The sequence below is a fragment of the Dromiciops gliroides genome, chromosome 1 (assembly GCF_019393635.1).
Source record: "Dromiciops gliroides isolate mDroGli1 chromosome 1, mDroGli1.pri, whole genome shotgun sequence".
NCBI lineage: Eukaryota > Metazoa > Chordata > Mammalia > Microbiotheria > Microbiotheriidae > Dromiciops > Dromiciops gliroides.
The window spans coordinates 673,485,815-673,507,876 of record NC_057861.1 but is presented as its reverse complement, the minus strand read 5'-3'; the positions used below and the strand labels follow the sequence as shown (position 1 = coordinate 673,507,876).

General features: G+C 41.1%; 1 protein-coding gene across 1 annotated transcript in view; it reads left to right on the top strand.

Annotated features, from left to right (window-relative positions):
- Window positions 1–1,045: 1,045 nt before the first annotated feature.
- QRICH1 (glutamine rich 1) overlaps window positions 1,046–22,062 on the top strand; it is a 72,353-nt gene continuing 51,336 nt past the window's right edge. The window contains exons 1-2 of the mRNA XM_043979935.1: window positions 1,046–1,183; window positions 1,993–2,278. The gene's annotated coding sequence lies outside the window, so the exon portion shown is untranslated. The remainder of the gene's footprint in view (window positions 1,184–1,992; window positions 2,279–22,062) is intronic.

Sequence of the window (22,062 nt, the reverse complement as noted above, 5' to 3'; positions counted from 1 at the left end):
ATCGTAAGATGGATAGATATGGGGTTGTATCACTCAACAAGCAGTTTATTCAGAATTCACCCTGTGCCATCCACTGTGGTAGGTGCTGGGAATTCAAATGGAAAGACTAGAATCCCAACTCAAGGAATTTTAATGGGGGTAGTCCAGAAACCTCTTTCTCTGATGCCTTAAATAATTTGGTAGCCAGAAACTATTTTTCTTGAGGTCAGAGGCCCTTGTTTTTGGTTTGGCTCTCCCTTCCCACCATGTATGCTCTCAAATGTTTACAGATATAGGTGGAATGTCAGAAGCTGTCTTGTCCATCCCCGATTCCTCTATTAGAGGCAGCAAACCCAGACAAGGGACAGTATAACTCAGTAAAGAGCAAAACCAGCATGCAAATGCAGCTTCTTTTCCACTGCCTCCCTGCTGAAGGAGCTAAGATTAGATCATTAAGGGATGCAGTGTTCAGGCCCCAGTCTAGTCAAGCTGTAGAGTCAATGACAGGAGGTTGGGCACAGACCCAGCTGATTTGTCCTAGGGGATCTGTTGCCTCCCCAATCAGAGGAAAGCTCTCCAGGATTTGTGCTCCATCAGCAGGCAGAGGTGCATGCCCTGCCTGGTGGTGTAGCCTCACCCTCTCTGCCCTTCTTAGAAGCAGGCTCGTGGTCTGGCCTCTTTTGGGGTCCCTCCCCCCAATCCTGCAGTCCCTACTCTAAAGGCAGGGAGTGTGTCTGCAGCTTTAACATCCTCCACATTTCCCACTGTATACAAACACCAAAGTCACCCAGGGCCTGGTTTAAGGTGGACTGCGGGGAACTGTGGGCTTGCTGCCCCCTGCTTGGAAGGGGCCTGCACTGCTCCCCCGGGGTTCTTTCCCAAGAGGACTGAGCCCCCCCTTTCCTGGGGGGAGCTAGTTATTTAACCAGAGCTGCTGTAGGAACTCTGAGAGCAGCAGGGTCCTGGAGTCACTGAGGACCCCGGGGCCTGCAGGGGCATCAGTTCCGGGCCACCTTAAGCAGGGATGCTGGTGCAGCTGAGTAGGAGGTAGTTTCGCTGAGGATGGGAAGAGAGGGGGTAGAAAGGGCTCGAGTCTCCCCGCCAGGATGGCCTATAGTGCAAAGCCTCAGGATTGGGGCCAGGACAGTGCCAGGTCTGGGCTGGACAGCCTTGACAGCTGGTGCTGGGAGCCAGGGCCCGCCAGGTGAGGGTCAGGGGCATAATAGGAGACCCACGCCATAGGGAATGGGGAAGGATGGGCAACACCCCCAGACACGGCCCCTCTCCCTGGGCACCGCTGCCTTTCTCCCCCATTCACGGGCATGGGAGGAGAGCCTCAGTGCCTCCTCTTCGGGGCCCACCCCTGAGACCCCGTTTGGCCTGTGCGTTCACTGTGACCTCCACTGCTAGTGCTCCCCGGCTTCCCCATCTCCTTCCAGGGTGGAGTAAATCAACCCTTTTCATGCTGGGTCTCCTTTATTTGTGGAACTCCAGGATCCCCGGGGGATGTTTCCCGTTTTCGAGGCCTCTATCGCGGGCCTGATCCAGGCTCCTTCCCCAATCCCTTGCTCTCCTTGGGTTCGCCGGCCTTCTGGACTCAGCGTCCCTCTCTCCTCCCTCCCCCCACCCCGGTCTTCCCACTCTACGAGGGTCCCTTCCCCGCACGAAGGGTGACACCCGGGTTTGACCCCACCCCAGGGAGGGGAACGGCCTTGGTTGTCTCGCGGGGGCCACTCTGAACGCCTGGTCTGGTGAATTGAGATACTCAGGCTAAGCCCTTGCAGCCTCAAGCCTTAGGCTTGATATCCAAGGCCAGTTCAGCTTCCCAGGCAAGGACCGGGAGGGAAACTGAGGCCAAGAGCTATACGCGGCCCTGACCCGCAGAACCCTTGAGATGACTACTTTCTAACCCGCTATTGCTGGGGGGGAGCGGTGGGGAATAGCGGAGATGTTGATCTACCGACTAAAGGAAGAAAGAAGGGTGGGAAAGAGAAATGCACTGATTCGTTTCAGGTCTTTTGGTTCCGAGAAAACGTCTATCTAAGGACGCCCGGGGGCTGCAGCGGAACGCTTTCCCTTTAAGGCGGGCCGGGAAGCCCCGGCTAGTTCTCGCGGGAGTTGCCTTTTCCGTTCTCGCGAGAGAGGAGCTCGGCGCCCATTGGCTGTCGGGGTTGAATGTAAGATGGCGCCCAGGGAGCTGTGAGGGGAAAATCCTGTCGGTCTCGAAGCGGCGACGGTAGAGCAGGGGCCCGAGGCGGCACGGAGGGGCCCGTGGGCGGAGCGGCGGCGGCGGCACTCGGTAAGGGCTGTGGCGCGGGTAAGGAGGGCTCCAGGGGCGCCACGGCGCTGGTGAGCGAGCGAGAGGGTGCCACCGCCGCTACCACTACACAACGGCGGAGGGAGCTGAGGGGAGCGGGCCGAGTCTACTGGGCCCCGTAGGGTGCGGGGCGGCTCCGAGCAGCCGAGAACATCCCTAGTCTCCCGCGCGATGCCTCTGCCCAGCCCCCTCCCTTTGGGTTATCTGGAGGGGTGCTGGTGGTGGGGGCTGCGCTTGCGAGCTCGGGCCTGGCCTCTGAGGTGGGGTGGGGGGGAGGGAGGAGGAGGGCAGGCGGGTGCGCGCGCGCAAAGCGGGTTCTTCTCCCTCCCGCCGGCGCGCGCCGCCGTGCGCCGCCGTTCTGAGAGCGCGCGTGCCTGGGCCTGGGGAAAGTGGGGGGGTGGGTGGGAAATCTGGTCTATTTCTTTGGCAGGCTTGGGGGCGCGCCCGGATGGAGGGGGCGGGGCGCCCTGCGGGCACTGGGCTGTGGCTCTCTGGGCCGACGGGGAGGGGCGCGCCTGGGGCCTGTCTTTGCCGCGCCTCCGGGGAGCCTGCGCCCCTCCCCCTTGGTGGTTCTGTTGTTGGGGCGAACCTTGCTCGCTGTTGGGCCGAGGCAGGCGCGAGCCCCGGGTTGGGAGAGAACCTCGCCCCGGTTGCGCAGGAAAGGGGGGAACGGGCACGCGCGGTTTGCCCAGGCGCGGCACCGTCCCTCTTTTCCTCCCTCCCGCCCCGCCTCCCCCCCTCTGCTTACCGACGTCCCCCAGGGCCCGGCCCGGCTGTGGTCACGGTGACGTTTAGATGGGGCTCAGCCTTTTCTCCGCAGGGGACGGGGCGGGGAGAGAGGGGGGCCCTCGGGCAGGGTTGGCCCTTTATCCTTGTTCGGGATCCAGTGACCTGAGGGCTGATGAGCCGGTGCGTGTGCTTAGTGGAGAGCCAGGAGCCTCAGCTCTGGCCCTTCGTAGAGGGAGTCCAAAGCTTGGTTGGCCTGGAGGCTTCCTTTAGATCTGCTCCTTGTTCTGTCGCTTTTTTTCTCGGGAAAGGGTAATTTGTTTATAAAAGAATTCCTTCGGTTAGCACTCCTGTCTCCTGTCTTTGAAAATTCATTCTTCTTTAAGCACCCCCTTCACTGTGTTCTGTTGTCCAGAACTGAGAACCACTGGGTGAAACTCCCTCTTGCAATTTTCGTTTGTCATCTTTAGTGAACTCTCTTTAAATGGAGGTTTAAAATTCATTACCCCCTTCGTTTATCATCCTACCCCCTGGATTTTATTTGTTGGTCTAAGGACCACCTGGCTCCAGCTAGAAAGCTGACCATGACAGAAGAGAAAAGATCCTTTCTTTTATCTTCTCCTCGAAGAATATGTATAAATCTAGAAGAAAAATTAAATAGTAAAAAACCTCATTTTCAGAAGAGCTTGCAGTTTCAGGAATTGCACTACTACACAAGCCACATGTTAATTTTTTTTCCCCACTTATTCCACAGATTTTGAGTTTCATCCTCCTTTGTATATTGTGTTCTGATTTGCTTTCTTATGCTAGGCTCTCGTATGTCTAAATGCTGTTATGACCTGCAACGAACTACCTGAATTCTAGGGAAGCATATTTTCCAGGACAAAATGTCTCTGAATCTGTGTCTGAAAGTCTTGTGGGGGAAATAAAGGGATGTTAGCAATAATTGGAAGAAACTCAGAAATTTGATAATAATGGAAACCTCTAATATTCAAACTTACTCTTTCATTTAAAATTCAGAACATAAAAAGAGTGAGGATGGAAAGAACTTATTTGCATTTCAGACTCTTATATGAAGAGCCCAGTGCAACCATCAAAAATACATAAAACATGTTGAAAGTTCAAATGCCAGAAGTATGTGTGCCTATTAAAATTAACATTACATTAAAAAAAGGTTCTGTAAACAATCCCAAGTATTTTCTGGAGCTGTCAACTAGAACTTTTAATTAATCGTAAGGTCGAAGAACTTTGTCTTCCCATCCAGCAACAGGTTGTTGTCTGGCGTAGGCTGTTCCTCTCTAAATGTAAGATTGGTGTTTCAGGATTAGGATTCAGGATTTTTATAGACTATACCTAATTGATCAGCTAGATTGAGTTTAAACTGTTGAATTGCCAGTAACTTCCAAGAGAGAACTATCATAGTTTTTGTAAATTTTAGGCTATAGTTTTGTTAGTTGATAGAAAAATTATCAACCTCAGCATTAATCACAAGGGGCAAATCTATACTTTGTCCCCCTTCCAATTTTCTAAATGTAGTATAGGATTATTTCAGCACAACACCAACCTCCCTTTCCTGTATGATTTCAAATAAAAGATCGGAGAGACATCATGTTGTAGTGAAGTGTTGGGCTTTGAATTAGAGGATCTGGGTTCAAATTCCAATTCTGCATCTGACCATGGACAAATCTTTTAATCTTTCTGAGGATCAGCTCCTTCATCTATAAAAGGCACATCATAATTCATTTACTTCTACCGAATAGGGGTTTGATGGGGCAGCTAGGTGGCACGGTAGGTAGAGCACTGGCTCTGAAGTTGAGAATACCTGAATTCAAATCTCAGTTCCGACACTAGCTGTGTGACCCCTGGGCAAGTCACGTAACCCTACTTGCCTTAAAAAAAATATCCAGGACCATCTCCAGTCATCCTGATAAATATCTTGCCACTGGACCCAGATGGCTCTGGAGGAGAGACTGAGGTTGGTGACCTTGCATAGCCCTTCCTCACTTTAATCCAATTCAGTGTAAGTCATGACATCACTCCAAGAATGAAGAACAAACAACAACAATAGGGATTTGATAAATGACAAAGCTGAGGTTTAGAAAGTTTATTCTCCCTGCTTGTCAGCTTCCAGACTAGGGGTACAAACTCAAATGGCCTTATTTCCTTAAGTTGGCTAACTTCACCACTGTACATTGGTGATTTTCTTGTTTTCTTCATGTGCCTGAATGATGCTTTTTTTTGCCAGAGATTTTCCTCTTATTTTGTCTCCCGCCCAAGCAGTGTTTGTTCAAAGCACCTGGCTTTTTTATTCCTTGACACATATTTGACCTAAGCTTTTCCTACTATTTTTGTATAGCGTCTAGGCTTCTTGTTATTAACTTTTTCTTTCTCTTTTTCTCACATGTCTATGTTGGAGCCTGCTTTCCTTTTTTAAAATGGAAAGATTGTATTGCGATTTATCAGCATGAGATTAAATGACTGTTACATTGTTTAAACTAGAGTCACATAATTGTAGATAGAGCTAATGGACTTTGTTAGGAAACCAAATTTTTGTTTTTGTTTTTGTTTTTTTTTTTAACGGGGCAATCGGATTAAGTGACTTGCCCAGGGTCACACAGCTAGTAAGTGTCAAGTGTCTGAGGTCAGATTTGAACTCAGGAACTCCTGAATCCAGGGCTGGTGCTTTATCCACTGCGCCACCTAGCCGGCCCAGGAAACCAAATTTTAAAGTCTTACTTGAAAACTTGTTTTTTATAAAATAGATTTAAAATGAAACTGTTCCTGAATCAGTGACTCACTCTCGTAAACTTTGAGGATAGATGCTTTAATGGATTATTTCCATCACAAACTGCAGAGTGTTCATGTCTTTAAGAATAGGGATATGTCTCCTTTGAGCAAGTAGCTTACAGGGTGAAAATGATTTGGTTAGAACAAATGCATTACTTGCTAAGATGAAACTGAATTTTGATGCATCTCTATATGAAGAAAAGTTGATTTTGAATTGCTCTATTAAGTTATAGGTCATAAATTGGACTGCTACAGTGAGCCCAAAAGTATAATTGTTGTATTCATGAAAAGAAGCCTTTTGAATAATGAATTGAGGAGGTATATCTGAGGCTTGCTAGAAAACAGATTGTAAATGAAACCTTTTGTCCAGTCATTTATGAAGTGCCCACTGTGATAAGCCCTGTATTTGTACCTTATGAGGGGTTATTAGAAATATAAAAGATCTTGCAAAAGACTAGAATAGTTAATTGGAAAGGATGATACATACATATGAAAAGGACTTCAGAAGGCTTATAAAGAATATGAAAAAATGCAGATTAAGTACATGATATCTTAAAAGAAATTAGACTATAGACAGCCTACAAAAATTAGTTTTTGAGATTTGAGTTTGAGATGAATAAATGGCAGCTGGCAGATTTTTAAGTTCCTGTAGGTCAAAGTAGCAGATGGGCAAAGAAGGAGAGAAGGTAAGTGTGGGCAGCACTGCTGAGAAGGTTGTATGTAGATTCAGTTATATTTCCTTTTTTAAAAAGTTGACCATTCAGTAAATCTGCTGTTTCAAAGCACGTGGAAGCAGAGAAATAACAGGGGAAATCTCTTGACAGAGATGTGAGGGACAAGAGGTGCTGAATGTGACATACATTTTTGAACATGACAAAGATGTTTGTATATTTTGCTTGACTATGCTTATCTGTTACAATTAAGATCTATTGGTGTTTCAATAATTAGTGAACTGTAATAGAGATACAGCATTTAAGTGGCAGTTTTGTTACTATTTTAAAATTTTTTCATATGTGCATTTTATTGTAATCTCCTTTTTTCATTTTTTTTGTCTGTGTCCACAGTGCCTAGCACAATGGCAGGCATATAGTAGGTACCTAATAAATGATTTTGTGTTGGTTTTTTTTTTTTTTAAGTGAGGCAATTGGGGTTATGTGACTTGCCCAGGGTCACACAGCTAGTAAGTGTTAAGTGTCTGAGGTCGGATTTGAACTCAGGTACTCCTGACTCCAGGGCCAGTGCTCTATCCACTGTGCCACCAGCTGCCCCTTGTGTTGTTTTTTTAACTATGTAACAGAAGTTCACAATTTTGTGATTTTCTTTTTTGTTCTTTGTATGTCAAATAGGTGTTTTTTGATGAATAATTGCTTTCATAATTAAAAAAAAGAAATAATAGGAAGAACTCTGCATTCCATGTTTGTTAAGAATAATATTCTAGGATAAAGCACTGGTCTTGGATTCAGGAGGACCTGAGTTCAAATCCAGTCTCAGACACTTGACACTTAACTAGCTGTTTGACCCTGGGCAAGTCACTTAACCCCAATTGCCCTGCAAAAACAAAACAAAACCAGAAGAATAATATTCTACATTCAGAAAGTGAACTACTTATTTATTCTTTGGTGCAGCAAGTTTGGCAGTAGTTAGATACTTACAGGGAATGGGACTGGCATAATTTTAGGACCACAAAATTGACAGCCTTTGTGGAAAGAAGTCAGGGTAGTAGGACATGCTCTTATTTCCCATTGTGAGCAATAAATGTAAGTTTCATGATAAATTAATTATAAAATCACAGAATTTCAGAGTCTGAAGGCCTGGTCAGCCATTTAGGCCAATCCATACCCCCCAAAAGTATACCTACTATAGCATAACTGACAAATAGTCATGCCTTCTCTGAAGACCTCCAGTGAGGGGTAATCTACTGATATAGGGTAACCTATTCTATTTTGGATTAACTCTAATTGTTAGATTTTTCCCCCCTCTGGAAATCAAGTTTTTGCCTTTGTAACATCTACCAATTACTCTAGGTTCTGTCTTACCTATGGTACTAAGTAAAACAAATCTCTACAGGGCTGTCCTTCAGATATTTGAAGACAGATATGGTGTCCCACCCTGAATTTTTTCTAGGCTCTCAATACTCTAAATTTCTTTCAACCAGTTCTCATATAATATGATTTCAAGCCCTTTTACATTCTTGTTTTCCTTCTCCGGACATTTCCTAAATGGGAGTGCTGAATACTAAACACAGTACCCAGGACAAAGTTCAGTGTCACTAGCACTTGATTTTTTTCTGGAAGCTGTGCTTCTCTGGAGTACAATTTCACGCAAGTTCTTTAGCTGCCAGGTCACACTGCTGACCCATTGTGAGCTTTCGGTCCCCTAAAATCCCAGATCTTTTTCATTTACATTGCTAACTAGTCGTATATTCCTTCTTTTACATTTGTAAAGTTGATTTTTTGGGCCCAAATGTATGAGTTTACATTTATCCTTATTACACTTCATCTTACTGGCTTCAAACCAATTGTTATAGCCAATAAAGATTTTTTTTTTTTCTGAAGCAGGGAGGATATTCCAACTCAGCCACTGTGTTAGATATCCTACTCATACTTGAGTCATCTGTAGATTTGGTAATCATGCCATTTATAATCAGGGGTTGGCAAACTATGGCCTGGGGGCCAAATCTAATCTGCTAAAAGCTAAAAATGGTTTTACATTTTTAAATCAAGTTATATTCATTCATTTATGTATTGTCTGTGGCTGCATTCCTGGTAAAATGGCAGTGTTGAGTAGTTGTGACAGAGACTACATATGGTGTTCTCGTCCCTTCAAACAGCTGCTTGGTACACTAAAAATTGCAGTGACTGAACTTTTAACAACAGTGTTTCCATTGCCAAGCTTACTGCTAAACTGTATTATTTTATTTATTTTATTACTAGTATATAACCATCATATCAAAACAAGGGAAAGGGGGAAAATAGGATTTTTTTTAAGCTCAGGTCCAGGAATACTACAACCAAAATTAAAAGTTCCAGGCCTATAAGCAAGCAGAAAGAAAGAATTCAGATACTGAGGAACTATAGTTAGAATCACAGATTTCACAGCCACCACCTTAAAGAATCAGAGATCTTGGAATATGATGTTTCAGAAGGCCAAAGATAGGCCAAAAATATCTTAGCTAGCAAAACCGAGTTTGATTCTATAGAGGAAAAAAATGTATGCTGGGGCGCAGCTAGGTGGCGCAGTGGATAAAGCACTGGCTCTGGATTCAGGAGAACTTGAGTTCAAATGTGTGACCCCGGGCAAGTCACTTAACCCTCATTGCCCCACAAAGAAAAGAAAAAAAAATGTATCTTTAATTAAATAGAGGACTTCCAAGCGTTCCTGATGAAAAGACCAGAGCTGCACAGAAACTTTGAAATACAAACACAAGTTAAGAGAGACGTAAAAAGATAAATGAATCCCCATAAGGGACTGAAACAAAGATGAACTGTTTACATCTTAATAGGAGGAGATGAGACACTGATCAGGTGTCATATAAGGAATCTAATAAAACAAACGATCTGGGGTAGGGGTGTTGGGAGAGGATGAAGAGAATTTTGATTATCTTAGGAAGGGGTAAAAATACAGAGAGGAGAGGTGGGGAAATTATTTCACATAATTTGAGCTTTAATGACTTAAAACATAAATGCTACAATTTTACACAAAAATATGAAAGGTTACTTCAAATGTTTAAACATCAATTTTGTTAAAATTCAACCTCAGCACTATCTTGTGTTATATATCACGAGTCCATTTTGGAACTTTGTAAAAAAAAACAACAGCTTTCATCAGTGGGTGCTCAGTGACCGAAAGGATTGCATTATTTGTAATGCTAGCTTTAAGAGAATCCATAAAATGAGGTTGTGATATACATGTAACAGTTTTGAGTACCCACAAGAAAAAGTCTAATGGAGTTGGGTTGGGCCACTGAGGTGACCAACTACACAAGAGAACCTTCTCTGTTTGTCCCAAGACCTCTCTTGGTTTGAGAAAGTGTCATCTAGAAACTGTTGCAAATGAAATGCATAATGGCAGGGTGCCCTAACTTGTAAAAATTAAACATTTAGGGGGCAGCTAGGTGGCACAGTGGATAAAGCACCGGCCCTGGATTTAGGAGCACCTGAGTTCAAATCTGGCCTCAGACACTTGACACTTACTAGCTGTGTGACCCTGGGAAGTCACTTAACCCTCATTGCCCCACAAAAATAAAACACACAAAAAAGCAAAAAGTAAACATCTATTCAAATTTAACAGCTAAATTTCTTTTGTGAGAAATTTAATCTTTCAAAAGATGTGTTTTGTAAGTTTGTAGCATCCTTTTGAAGTTATTAAAGCTTAAAACTGCACTAAGAATTTGGGGGACACTCTTTACACAATGACTTCAGCAGTGTAAATGGAAAGAACACTAAACCAAAACAGAATGCTATTGTAATTATAACAACCTAGCTTGGCCTCAGAGAAGAGATGAGAAAATGCATCCCCCTTCCTTACAGAGGTAGGTGACTATGGATATAAATGTTTGTTAGTTTTGCTGAACTTACCCCCCCCCCCCATTTTATTTGTTATAATGAATGGCTCTTTGGGTAGAGATATATTTGGACATGAAGGTTGGGTTAAAACAATATATGTTGGTAGAATGGAAAATTTTTATTAAGGATTGGCTAAGCTGTTAGGATTTTAATTCAGAGAGAATATTTTAGTCTGGTTAGGTTTGTTTCAAAATTAGTAATGAAGGGGGCAGCTACTCGGCGCAGTGGATAAAGCACTGGCCCTGGATTCAGGAGGACCTGACTGGCCTCAGACACTTGCCACTGTGTGACCCTGGGCAAGTCACTTAACCCTCATTGCCCCACCCAGAAACAAAACAAATAAAAACAGTAATGAAAATGGGGAACTAATTGTAGAAACATTTTTATACTGCCCTTGAAGGTTTTGTCAAGGAATTATATCTTTCCTGCTACCTGTAATTATCCAAGTTTTGTGGGATTGATGTTTTGTGCCTAGTGGAAAAGAAAAACTGAAAACCCTTAGACTTTTTATAACTTTTAAAACTTCAAAAATTTACTAGTCTTTATCAGTGATACATCTAACAAGGTCCACATTATTATGTAGTTGCTTCCTAATTTATTAGCAACTGACTTCTAGTTCCCAATGTTCTGGGACCTAAGGGAGCTCTTAATACTTTTATGTGATGGCAGTGGCCACCCCACAGACAAAGCTAAATGCAATAGAAAGGCCGTTGAACTTGGAGGTAGCAGACCTGAATTTGCTTCCCAGTTCTCATGAGTACTGGCTTTGTGTCTTCTCAAAGTCAGTTTATTAATCTATAAGATAGGAGTAATAATACTTGCACTACTTATGCCACTTATCTCTCCAGGATTATTGTGGGGCAGCATAGTGTAGTTGGAACATTTGGAATCAGAGACCCTATATTTGAATCCCAGCCATGCTACTTGACTAGTTCTGTGACCTTGGGCAGATTTACTTAATTTGGGGAGGTGGGGGCTCAGTTTCTTCATGTTTAAAATGGGATAGGTTGTTTCAAAAAGGACATAATTTCAAAAGATAGTCTCTTGGAAGAGGGGGATAGATTTTAATGTCAGGTTTAGCTCTTCAGATTATCATAGTTTGGTTTTTTGTTTTATTGTTATGGAGGAAGAAGAGTGGTAAACTAAAGCTTCAACTTTTTTCCCATAAAAGGATTTTATTATTTTTTAGTTACATGTAGAGATAGTTTTCAACATTTGTTTTAGTAAGATTTCTAGTTTCAAATTTTTCTCCCTCCCCCTTCCCAAAGAGAGAAAGCAATCTGATATAGGTCATATATGGTACAATCACATTAAACATATTTCTTCATTAGTCATGCTGTGAAAGAAGAATCTGAGCAAAAGGGGAAAACCTCAAAAAAGAAATAGTATGGTTCAATCTGCATCTAAATTCCACAGTTCTTTTTTTCTGGATTTGCGAGAGCATTTTCCATCATGAGTCCTTTGGAACTATCTTGGACCATTGTATTGCTGAGAAGAGTCAAGTCTATCACAGTTGATCAACACACAATGTTGTTGATACTAAGTACAATGTTCTCCTGGTTCTGCTCATCTCACTTAGCATCAGTTCATGTAAGTCCTTCCAGGTTTCTCTGAAATCTGCCTGCTCATCGTTTCTTACAGCACGGTAGTATTCCATTACATTCATTTACCACAACTCGTTCATCCATTCTGCAATTGATGGGCATCCCCATAATTTCCAATTCCTTGCTACCACAAAAAGAGCAGCTATAAATATTTTTGTACATGTGGGTCCTTTTCTCTTTTTTATGATCTCTTTGGGAAAAATACCTAATAGTGGTATTGCTGGGCCAAAGGGTATGCACAGTAAAGCTTCAACTCTTAAACAGATCTCAGCTTCCTCTGTAGAGTACTGGTCTCTGATTTTAGCACTCTTCAAGAACCACCTCTTCATTTTGGCCATATTCGGCTGCTGTTAGTCCAGATTGCAGCCCCTTTAGAGCTCCAACAGATGAAAACAGAGAAACAGGAAGACAGGGGATAGGTATGCTGATGAGATGGCCTTTGAGACCCAGTCTCTGATGTGATCTCTGGTGCTGCCAGCTGTCCAGTGACCATAAGTAAAAACACATACAGTCCTCATCAGAGGTTGGTCAGAATATCACCCATTGCAACCATCTGTACACCAGCTGGATGAAGGACTAGATCCCCTGCCAAATTTAGATGTGTCTATAAAAGAGGAAGATAATCCAGCTCGGATATCTCAAGACCCCAAATACAAGTGTAACAGTAGTAAGTGGTGCATTCTCCCAATTTGCTCTGTTGGGACATTTCCCATGGAGTTAGACATTTGCTCTACTATGACAACAGTTCCTGATTGGTCCCTTGGTCCTTGTGACAGGGATATATTGAAGACGAGTAGGCACGCATTTGGAAGGAACCTCTACCCATTAGTAGACTAGACCTGTAGAATGTCTTCTCTTGGGGCAGCTAGGTGGCTCAGTAAGGGGCAGCTAGGTGGCGCAGTGGATAGAGCACTGGCCCTGGAGTCAGGAGTACCTGAGTTCAAATCTGGCCTCAAACACTTAACAATTACTAGCTGTGTGACCCTGGGCAAGTCACTTAACCCCAATTGCCTCACCAAAAAAAAAAAGAAAAAGAAGAATGTCTTCTCTTTTGTTTGAATTGTCATTTAGGGACAATGCGGTTTCTTTTGGATTTCCAGCTGCAGGGTCTGTGGGGAATTTTTCTGTCTTACTCCCCCCCCCCCCCCCCCCATGCAGTGGCAGCTATGAGCATATGGCAAGGAGAACCTGCCCTCACCTGGGCAAACCTGAGAGACTGAACCTCAAGTTCCTGGCTGCCTCTTCTTTGTGGTTCTTTATCTGAGCACATGTTACTGAACTATTATCTCAAGAAATGGAAATTTCCAGCCTTGATTGCTACCTGAGTTCCAGAGTTTGGGATTTCTGAGTCAGTGCTTGTTCCCTAGTGGGAGGTGCTTCCCACAACTACACTGCTTCTTGAAGGAGGTGATAATTTTAGAATCCTGAACTGAAGGAACTGAAGAACTGTGCTTGTCTGGCTAGAAGATCTGTACTTTGGGAATTGTTTGAACAGTACAGGTCTGAAGTGAATGTGAAATATCTGTTAAGCAGCCTACAAAAGTTGTTATACCTTCTAGAACTGAGTAATCGATGTGAAGAGTTATTTAAAATGTTTTAAGTTTAATTTGAGATTATGCATTGTTGGTATTCTAAGTATTTTTTTATAGTGGATGAAACAAATAGCTCTTTTATACCTGATATCTAGTTTGTCCATTGAATATCTTTTCTAAAGGGAACCCTGTTAATCCTGTTTCCAGAGACCCTAGTTTTAAGCCATACCTAAACTTTGCTGTAGAGTTTTCCTCCCATACATTGGGGGTAGAGGCATAAATAAGTCAGAGGGTGGAAAAAAATCTTGACTCCTCTTTGGGTTCAGACCACCATTAGGATGACTCTAGGTCCCACATGTGATATTTAAAATCTAATGTGTGGTCACCTTAAATTGTGTGATGTTTTAAATCTAATGTGTGGTCGCCTTAAATTAGAAGCTTTAGCACCAGTCTTTGGGCATTAAGCATTTATTTGTGTGGTTGGGGGGCGGGTTTGCAGGGCAATGGGAGTTGTGACTTGCCCAGGGTCACACAGCCAGCAAGTGTCGAGTGTCCGAGGCTGGATTTGAACTCAGGTCCTCCTGAATCCAGGGCCAGTGCTTTATCCACTGCACCACCTAGCCACCCTGCATTAAGCATTTATTAAAGCATACTAGGTATTAGAAAAAATAAAAAAGAACATGTAGAGTTAAGAAAAGGCCTATCTAGCCTAGAGTTGCAGCCTGGTCTGGTTCTTCCTCAAGTCCTCCACCAAAAGCCTGCTTCTACCACCAACTCCTCTCAAACTGAGTGTGGAGGCTTTTTATAGGACTGGAGCAGAGGTGGTCCCTACACATTGCTTCTAGCTGATTGGTAGGCGTCATCCAAATCCATTGGTTCACTGGACTTGAAGGTGGTCTGTGGTCTCCAGTTGAGTTCAAAGTCCTTAGCTTCTGAGAACAATACCTCCTTAAGGGCCAGCCAGGTGTGGTTACAATGTAATTAACTTGAAGTAGGCTAATCAGCAAAGTCAATCACTCTCACTTAATTCAGTCAGTTTAGATTAATCTCCAGGTGAGCCTTTGAGTATCTGCCAAATCCCATTATTTTCTCACACACCTAAGTCCAGAACAGGATCCCCCTTTTCTTGGAGGGGGCTCTTTGGACTGCAGGTCACAGAAAAAAGACAAGAAGATAGGGCAAGAGAAAACTGTTTCCATACAACTGACTGAATTTGAATTGGGCATAGTTTGGAATCAGAGCAAACCAAGAGCTTGAAGACTGGCTGTTAAGCATACTCTCCTAAAGAAAGAAAAAATTTGCCTAATTTGTGGCTGCTTTGATAATTACAGGTGGGTTAAAGAAGACTACTCTGAACAAGACACTACCAACTACATGAAGAGCTATTTATAAACAATCCCCAAATCAGTGTTCTGATGTGGCTACTGCAATGTGCTTATCTATATTTCAGACAACAGTTTTACATAAGTTATAGATTTATTCCAGTCAGTCATTCCTTGTGGCCCAGAATTCTAATAATGACTTTCTTAAAAAGGTAGAATGGTGTTCCACACATTCTGTCCTTCTCAGCTGTCAGTAATAAGATTCCAGTTGTAACCACCTCCCAGTGTTTACTTACTGCATAGCTCCTTGAGGGCAGAGACTGTCTTTTTGTATCCCCAGTGCTTAGCACAGTGCCTGGAACTTTGTAGGCACTTAAATAAATGCTTATTGATTGGTTGGTTGATTAACATGATAATAGCTAATATTTGTAAAATATTTTAAGGTTTACAAAGCAGTGGACATGTTACCTCATTTTCATGACAACCCTGTGAGGTGGGTGCTGCTATTGTCATTTTTTTTTTATAGACAATGAATCTGAGACTGGGGGGAGGTTAACTGACTTGCCCAGGGTCACACAGCAACTGGTATTGGAGGCAGGATTTGAATTCAGTTTTTCCTCACTCCAAGTCCTGTGCTTTTTACCTATTGCCCTTTCTACTGCCCACAGCAAGATATGATTATTGCCTTTATGTATCTCCCCCTTCCCTATTAATAAATGTTTGTTTAAAAACTTTAAAATATAAAATAGAATTGTAAAAATTTAATAAACACATTGCCCCACATACCTTCACTTGGGCCATTTGTCAGATTGTCATGTGCTCAAGATATCTTGGAAAGACTGAGAGTTCCATAAAGTAGAGTGGTCACTTTTTTCTTCCTGTCTAGCATATTGCAGCTTATTGCTGTATCAGTAGTAAGCCAAGATTTTTAAAAATAAGGAACATCATTCACTCACATTGCTCTCACTGAAATGTGAGAATAAAAAGATTATATGAACCATTAGTAAATAAAATTTAAATGATTTAAAATATTGTTTCATCTTATATTTTTAATTCTAACTTTTGTCTTTTTATAATATATAGTATGTTAGTATAGTAGTGCACATATATAATATATAAGGTGATATAAGGATATTAGAAGACATTTTGAAATTTGATTTGAGACTAGTCTAGAAAAGCCTTTCTATATATCATGAGATATATGCCTTTATATGCCTTATAGTCCTCTCATAAGGGATCATTAGCTCTTTTCACAAGCCATACATTGTCTTTCTTTTTTTTTTAAATTAATATTTTTTTTCCCGTTACATGTCAAGATAGTTCTCAACTTTTGTTTATACAGGCTTTCCGATTTCAGATTTTTCTCCCTCCCCTAGACAGCAGGTAATCTGATATGGGTTTATACAAACACACACACACACACACACATACACACACACACATTAATCCTATTTCTGCATTAGTCATGTTATAAGAGAAAAATTAGAGTAATGACGAAAAACCTCAAAATAGAAAAAACAACAGCACCAAAAACAAAAGAAATAGTATGGTTCATTCAGCATCTATACTCCACAGTTCTTTTTTTTTTTTTTTTTTGTCCTTGGATTTGGAGATCCTCTTCTATCATGAGTTCCCTGGAACTCTTCTGTACCATTGCATTGGTGAGAAGAATATAGTCCATCACAGTAGATCAACACTCAGTGTTGATGATATTGTGTACAATGTTCTGGTTCTGCTCATCTCACTCATCATCAGCCCTCCAGGTTTCTCTGAACTCCTCCTGCTCATCGTTTCTTACAGCACAATAGTATTCCATTTTATTCATATACCACAACTTGTCCAGCCATTCCCCAATTGATGGGCATCCCCTCAACTTCCAATTCCTTGCCACCACATAAAGAGCAGACAAGCCATACATTGTTATAAGTGATCATACTCTTTTATTTTTCATTTTTAAAAACTAATTAGTCAGTTTAAGTCTCTATATCCCAGTCATTGTGCTAAGTTCTGGGAAAAGCTGAATGATAGTCCCAGATCTCCAGGAGCTCACAATCTAATGGGTGAAACTACATTGCAAATAACTAGGTACAAACAAGCTATATAGAGGATGGACTGGAAGACACCAAAATTAAGAGGGATCAAGAAAGGTTTCCTGTAGAAGGTGAAATTTTAGCTAGGACTTGAAAGGAAGCAGGGGAAGCCAGGAGGTGGAGATGAAGAGAGAGAATGTTCCAGATATACAGGTGACATCCAGTGACAAGGTCTGGAATTGGAAGATGAGTGTCTTGTTCAAGGAACAGCAAGGAGGCCAATGCCACTGGATTGAAAAGTGCATGGTGGGTGGTGGTTGTGGAGGTGTGATGTAAGATACAAGAAGATTTGAAAAGGGAGTGGTGGGGGACATGTTATGAAATGCTTTGAACATTTTTATGATTTTATATTTCATCCTGAAGGTGATAGGAGCCAGTAGAGTTTATTTGATAGGGGCAGTGACATAGTCAGACCTACACTTTATAAGATTTTGACAGCTGAGTGGAGAATGGACTTTTGGCAGACAGGCCAACTAGCAGGCTATAGTCAAAGTCTAAGATGATAAGGGCCTACATCAAGAGTTGTGGCAGTTTTAAATTCCCATCAGTAGAGAGATAACTGAATCCCCGGGAGCTGAGATTACCAAATGAAATAGTATAGAGGGAGAAGAGAAGACCCAGGACAGAGCCCTTTGGGACCCTCAATTAGCAGGTATGACCCCAATGAAGATCCAGTAAAGGAGATTGAGAAGGAATGATCTGATAGGTAAGAAGAAAGGCAGGAGAGAAAAGTGGAAAATCTATAGAGAAGGAAGTATCAAGGAGTCAGAGACCTCAGAAGGATCCGAAAAAATGGGAATTGAGATAAAAAGCCATTAGATTTGACAATTGCGGTGATTGGCAACCTAGAAAAGAAGGAAGCCAGAATGCAGAAAGTGAAGAAGAGAGCAAGAGGAAAGGAAGTGGAGGCACTTATTGTAGAAGTCGTTCTCAAGGAGTTTAATTGCAAACGAATAGGAGAGATATGGGAAGATAGTTATGGGGATAGATGAATCAAGTGGTTTTTGGGTGTTATTTTTGAGGACAGAAGAGACATGGCTATGTTCATAGGGAATAGGGAAGCAGCGAGTAGACTGGGAGAGATATAAGTGAGAGGATACCTGTTCTGACTCTAAATGTAGTGGAAATCTTGACTGATGATGTCTGCCAATCCTTTGTGTTTACAACGGCTTTTCCATTTATATTCCTGCTTACCTTATTTTAATGATTGAGTATGTTCCTATGTTATCAAGTTCCCATTTCTGTAAAATGGTATCTTTTGATGTTTGTTGGCTTTCCTGCCAGCTAAGACTAGTTTTTATGTTTTAAAATACAATAGAACTTTATTTGAACATGTAAAAATCGTTCTTTGCTGGCAGCTGGTGCCTCACATTTGTCTAGATGGGGCCATAATTTGTCACTTCCTTTAGAGGAATGTATCTCATTCTTTCTCTCTGTTTTTTAAATTTGTGTATACTTAGTGACTGAGTTTTTGATACTAATTGTTACCACCTTTGTTAAGAATTTGGCTCTAAAAGCTCCTACCTGACTTTTACTAGAAGGTTTAGAATATTAGTTTGACTGTCCTTTATCTTTACTACTAAGAAAGGAACTGTGAGCTATAAGGATGATCTCTTTTAGGGGTAAATGGCAATGTTGATGAGCCATGACTAGGAAGGGACTATAAGGTGAGACAGGGAAAAGGGTATCTGGAACTTCCCTGGGTGAACTGTCATACTTTATATTGTTTGGCTTGTGGAGACTGCCATGTGTATCTAGATTTCAAAACTATTGCAGCTAGATTCAATGTAACTGTGTCAGAATTCTTCAGAAAATCATTCTCTCTCCCCCATTTTTTGAAGAGTGCAGAGAGCATTAAGAAATTAACTCTTAAGTTCACTACTTATTTTCTTTCTTTTCTTTTGTCACCAAAAAAAAAATCAGGAGACATTGACCTTATTTATCAATCTTAGGTTCTTTTTCTCTTCTAGTCTGTAGTTTTTTTTTCTTCTTCCTGTGTGGAACTACAGTCCTGGGACACTCTCCAGTGTTAGTCATGACTTTTGATCAGCCCATCTAAGAGGTAGAAAACTATTCTTTTTGTAGTATTTTGGGTAGAGTAGCTTTAAGCTGTGTCTTTTCCTGTGGAGTAATTAATTTTTTAAAAGCTTTTAACCTAAAATCTTTTTTTTCTTTAAAAAAAAAGCTTTTTTTTTAAAACTTTTTAACCTAAAAGGTTAGATTTTTGGGTCTTCTACCTATAATAATTTTGTTTTCTTCTTAGAAATACTTAACATATATTCTCAGGTTTCAGAGGTGATAAAGGTACAACTAACTTATGAAGGAATTTTCTTTGAACCAGATACCTCTGGGATATTTGCTAACCATTGCCTTTTTTTTCCAGAAAGTGTTTTTTGTTTTTGTTTGTTTTTGGTTTTTTACACTGATAATTGGAGCTCTTAAGAAGGATGATGGAGGTCTCTGAAGAATTAGACCAGCTTTCATTTCTCTCCTTTATCCTTGCAACCCCTCTTTCTTTTGACTCTTGTTAGCACTAAAATACCCTTTGAAATTGAAATTTTAGTTCTCTTGAGTTCTTGACTAAAGATTAATTGAATATAGGCAGGGTTTATTGTAGGTTATGTTTCTTTTTTCTCTTTCTTTTTTATTTGGTGGGGCAATGAGGATTAAGTGACTTGCCCAGGGTCACACAGCTAGTTAAGTGTCAAGTGTCTGAGGTTAGATTTGAACTCAGGTCCTCCTGAATCCAGGACTGGTGCTTTATCCACTGCGCCATCTAGCTTCCCCTTAGGCAGGGTTTATTAACCAAATAAATATAAATAAATATAGAATTTGAGACATAAATACAAATTAAATGTGATTTGGGGAAGCATCTCAGGGGCTAACAATTATGTGACTTGCTGAGGCCAGTCTGATTCTTATCAAATCTTTCTGAGTTTAGTTTGGAACTCACTCAGGGTAGGCATTCATAGGATTAGTTTGAGGTAGTGGAAAGGGCAGGTTATGTCTTTTAACATTGGCATGTGAAAACCAACCTCTGGAAAAACATGTCTTTGTGGAGACTGAGCTTTTTCAGATATCTCAGGGATTTATGACTGAATCAAACAGTGACTTGGATCCCTGGGGAAAGATCCCAAACCAAATTCATCTGCTTAGAGCCCCTTGGGATCAGGAGATTTTTGTTGGGCAGGGTGCTTACAATTCATGAGTCTTCTTTTCCCCCATTAAAAAAAAATTAATTTAGGCCTTGTGGGTTTTTTGTTGTTGTTGTTGTTTTGCTTTTATATAATTTTCAAATCAGTATACTACACCCCCAGGCTTCCCTAATAACAAAGGTGGGTTTTTTTAATTAAATTTTTTCAATTAACAGGCATTTATTTTCTTTCCTACCCTCCCCCAATTGTAAACAGAGAAACAGAGAAAAACCAAATTCTTGTAACAAGCAGAGCAAATTTCCCCATAGTCCTTGTTCAAAAAGTGTGTCTCAGGGCAGCTAGATGGCACAGTGGATGGAGCACCGGCCCTGGAGTCAGGAGGACCTGAGTTCAGATTCGGGCCTCAGACACTTAACACTTACTGGCTGTGTGACCCTGGGCAAATCACTTAACCCCAATTGCCTCCCAAAAAGAAAAGAAAAGAAAAAAAGTGTCTCATTCTTTATATTTAGTCTATCACCTCTCTGCCAAGCAGGTAGGTATTACAGTCTTCATCATTAGTCTATTGGAATCATGGTTGCTCATTACATTGATCAGAGTTCTTAAGTCTTTCATAGTTATGTAACAAAAATTTGTAAAATAAAAAAGAGTTCGAGATAATCAGCCAGTATATTTGACAGCATATGCTACATTCCATATCCATAGTAAATAACTTCTCTCCACCACCCCTACCCTCAAAAAAAGGATGGTAGTTCAGCACCAAGCTTGCTCATTTAGTTTTGTTTATTGAAAAAGCCTCTTTGTGTGACCCTGGGAAAGTCACTTAACCCCAATTGCCCCACAAAAAAAGAAAAAGCCTCTTGGAATGCCTGACCCAGCTGTATCATGCTAAGAATCCTGGCTTTGGAGAAAGCATCTCATCAAACAACTTAGCATTTGGCTTCATTTTGGACAGCTGTTAGGTCTGTCATCAGGACTAAACTGGAGAACATTTTAGAGTGAGCTTTTGACTGGTGAACTGTCCGTTGTACATCCACTAACAATTCTGTTCACCTAAACGCTTACTACACACCAACTAGGGAATGGTTACTTTGCATTTATATAGTATGTTTCCTTCCAAGAAAAATCTGTGGAGAAGTGTTTGGATGTTTGTTCCAAAGAAATTAGATGGCAGAAGAGTAAGATTTATCAGATTAAAGTTTAGCTACATATACAGTATCTGCATAATTAATACTATTAGTATTTTTTTTTGCTTTTTACTCTTTATTAAAAAATTAAGAAATAGTTCTCCAAATGTATTTCCAGTTGTACCTAGCACTTGTTTAATTTTTTTAAATAGCATTTTATTTTATTCCATTTACATGTAAAGGTAGTTTTCAACATTCTTTTTTTTAATACTACATTGTCTATGGTGCCTTTTATTAAATCATAAAAGTGTTTTCAACATTTGTTTTTATGAGATTTCTAGTTCCAAATTTCCTCCCTCCCTCCCACCTCCCCAAGACAGCAAGCAATCTGATATAGGTTAAATATGTACAATCACATTAAACATATTTCTACATTAGTCATACAACAAATATATTTTAACAGTTCACAGAATACTTTATAAACAGTTCACAGAATACTTTATAAAGCTTTTTTTGATAGTACTAGAAGTGAATATGACCCCAGTTTATTGATTAACTCTTGTTTTATCGAATAAGATGCAATATTCATCTTACACATTGTATGATGAATGTGTTTGTCACTTTCACTAGGGACTAGATGAAATGTGGATTTTTTGTTTTGTTTTGTTTTCTAGCCATGTGGTCTTTTTCCTGTTTTTTTCCATTCCCCTTCAAAATAAAGTTATGATTTACAGTCTTTTTCGTGTAACAAATGAATTCTGGTATACCTTTGTCAATACAAAATACAAATAAAAAAGCCATACTTTGGCTAATAACAACAATACTTTCCCTTTATTGAGTGTTCTCTCTTCCATTGTC